We start from the raw sequence: 3,829 nt of genomic DNA, 5'->3' as shown, positions 1-3,829 counted from the left end.
AAATGTAGTATGAATAAGCATGAGGGAGATAGTGCCTTAGTGCACCACATAAGGAAGGTTATGTAGTCAACCCAGTAGCTCTGTCTCCTACATAGATGAGTAGTATTTAAACCGAGACAACTGCTAGCCCCCATACATCTTCTCAAAAAGATGTAATGGCTGAAAAGGCACAAAAATTGTTACTAGATTCATTCTCTCAACAGGGTGAGTCTATTGAATTTTGCCTATCGGCCAAGGTATCCGATGTAGTGTCACAACTTCAAACATAATCAATTCTTGATGCACAAGGAGAGGTTACACACACAAAGGATGAGTTGACGGAAACAAGAGTTTCGACCATTTTAAGGTCAGATTCGATTGTTCAAGGTTCGTTAGTGGACCAATTGCCTTTACAGGTGTTAGGAGAGGATACTGATCCAAAAGCCATATGTCAGTGGTCAGTGTCTACCTCCCCAGGCTTAAATCCCCTGGATGCATCTGCGGATAGTGGATCTGACATAGGTGCAGATCGGCAACTTGTTGACAATGATTCAGATATTACCTGATAAGTCACAAGGAAATGTCTTCACAGACATTAGAAGGGAACTTTGATCTTTATGCTAAATTCGTTGGATCATTGTTTACCTTCCCAGAATTCAAATCTGGAACCCTAAAAGGGAAACTAGCAACTTGTAGATTATGACTCAGATTCATCTGACGAGTTTAACAAGGATGGGGATTTGCGAACTCCCATTGCACCACCTGTGACCTCCTTAAGGATGGCTAAGGTGATTTTCCTTGCAGGTACAGCTGGAATATGGAGCTATGAGAAGAGTGATACACTTGTGAGAATGAGTGTAAACACGAGTGGAGAGAAGAGTGAAACTCATGTGAGGTACACTAAACAGAATCACACACTCACAGTGAGGAAGAAAGAGAAACTACTTGTTATTTCTTTTCCAACCAAGTGAAATATGAGAACTCTTTCAGACGACGGCATACATTCCTTCTTTAAGGGGGAGATAAAAGCTTAAGTAATAGTTTGGAGGATTCCTCAACTAAGGGGGAGAAATAGCAGGGAGGAAGAAAAAGATCCTAAAAATGTACACTACACCACACCATTGTTGTTTCTAACTACGGATCCTATTGTACGGGAGAGGTGGTAAACACAAGGTGATTTCCTAGTAAGGGAAGAAGCAGTTAGGGGAGTACCATTGGTTTTTATCTGCGGATCCTATTGTACGGGAGAGGTGGTAAAACGAAGGTGATCTTCTTTAATCAGTTGATTCTCATAGGGGGAGAAGCAAGAGAGATATGTGCTTCTCAACAGGAAATGTGGTTGTACAAAAGAAGATGAAACTACTTGAAGATATGTTCAGTCTAGAGGAACATCTACTTGGAATCTGGAAAATGTTAAATCTAGTCCAGAACTTTTCTACTATTTACTTTGCATGTATATTTATATCTTTTTCTTATTTGTTAGTTGAGTTATCCTCTAAGTATTTGTGTGTTATTGTCTAACAAACAAATAGGGGGAGATTGTAAGTCATATGTCATAGACCTATTTGTATATTCGAGAATTCAACTCAACTCAAATAAGAATGTAATAAGTAAATAGTGGATCGACCGTCAGAGAGATCTCGCAAAGTAATATCTGTCAAAGGATTCAGAAACAAGGTTCATCTACAGACTTGAGGAGTTAATTCACTGGAAGAAGTTCAAGAAGTTGATCATGCCTCAGTGATATAAATCAAGATCGTGGATTTAATCAAGTGACAGAGATCTCGTCAGAGTATCATTAATTACAAGGATTTAATCTGAAGAAAATCAAAGTGTCAAAGTCAAGACATGAAGAAACGTCACGGAAGTTAGTCACTCATGAACCAGACAGTACATCGAGTGTCAACATTGAAGTGGTGGAATCGATTCATAATTCTCAGTGATTTTCAGAAGATTGTCAGAAGAATGGATGTTGCTCAGGGTTAGTATTAATTTTCTATTAATTAATTAAGTCATATAATTTAATTAAGAAAATAAATTATATATGCAAAGATTAATTTATTGATTAATTGAATTAATTGATTAATTAATTCAGAATTAATATTAAGGTTTTCAGAATTTTTATTTGGTTAAAATCTGTTTTAATTCTAAAAAGACAACTGATTGTACTAGTATGACAATCGGTATGACAATTGATAGTCATACCGAAAGTCATGCTAATTCAGTTGAGTGTTTTGATAGAATTATTATTTAGATTAAAATCACTTATTAATTCAGCAAGACAATTCATTTGAATTAATATTACAATCGGTATGACAATCAATAGTCATACCGAAAGTCTTGCTGGTTCATTTTGATTGTCTTGCTAGCTCTAAAGATTGTCACACCGAAAGTCTTACTGAGCAAAGGATTGTCATACCAGATCAATTTTCCATTCGGCTGTTTGATAAAAGAAGCAGAAGACCAAGTCATTAAATACACACAAAAAACATCCAAGAACAAAAAGAAAGCAGCCGCCTTGAAACATTTTATTCTTCATCTGCAAATCATCAAGATTAAATTCTAGTTTGTTAATGTTAAATTCAACCACTAGAATTATTTATCTTGTTCTTGTGTAACAATCTAGCGGATCAAAATCCCTAGAACTTAATCTCAAATCGCGTTTAGCATTTGATTCTAATTATTGCAAAAATAGAAAAAGTTCATGTCGAATTTATTCTAAATTTGTGATAATTAATTTGAGATTAATTCCTTGTAATCGATACAGTTGTTGTAACACCTTTCAAGTTTAATAATATTCTTATTTAACTTGAATTTTGTTTCACATTTTTTATTCCGCATTTAATTCGATTATTCGGTACTGTTTGTATTCAACCCCCCCTTCTACAAACACATTGGGACCCAACACTTCTTCTCATCAGGCTTGGGTGTCTCATACACAGTGTCCAAGGGTTTCTTCAAAGATGATTTTGGATAATTTGCCCTTGGTTTAAGAATTGTTTCAGCCTTTGGAGACTTGATGCAGGAAGATTGTCCTTTTTCCAGATAATTCATGCTCATCTCATTCACACTGATTTGCTTGACTTGAGAGTGATGGATGACTGACTTAACTGGCTCCTTGACAAGTTCAAACTTTTTCTGTATCTCCTCATCAATCTTATTCCAGTTGATCAAACTCAACTTTCCTTTCTCAGCAACTTTCAAATTTGCTGCTGTTGCTTTAATTAGATCTATACCATCTGCAACTGGTGGCTTGGAGACAGTAATTGAAGGTACAATTACTTTGCTGATTTGAACTTGAAGTTTCTCCCCCTCACTTGGTTCTCTCTCCCTCTTTTTGTTATCATCAAGTTGAGGAGTTAGACCTTGTGCTTTAGCCAGTTGCATGAGAAGATTTGTTTGAGTCTGTTGATTTTGAAGAAGGGTAGCCACTGAATTCTCAATAACTTGAACTCTATCTTCCAGCTTGGCCAACTTCTTTTCAGAATCTGATTCTCTCCTCAGTCTTAGTAATAGATCCTACATGGTACCATATGGCATGACTGAATCCAGCTTCTCAGAATTATAGGTCTTCAAGTCAGCTATATCCTTTTTGAGTTCATCCACACTCAGATTCTGTCTTAATTGATGGATCTTCATGAGATGTAGAGAGTCTAGGTGAGCTTGAAGAATAGCCTTGGTACCAGCATCTGAAGTTTCTTGAAGGGCCTTTTGAATAACCATAACTTGCTTAACCAAAGATACACCAAATTGTCCTGGTGTAGATTCCTTTGTCCATGCCCATACAGGTAAATTTGAAACAGAACTTGGGCCTTCATCTCCCCCTAAGTTCATGCTTCCATCCAAAGAA

This window comes from Apium graveolens, chromosome 1, assembly GCF_009905375.1.
Source record: "Apium graveolens cultivar Ventura chromosome 1, ASM990537v1, whole genome shotgun sequence".
NCBI lineage: Eukaryota > Viridiplantae > Streptophyta > Magnoliopsida > Apiales > Apiaceae > Apium > Apium graveolens.
Note: the sequence above shows the minus strand (reverse complement) of the source record.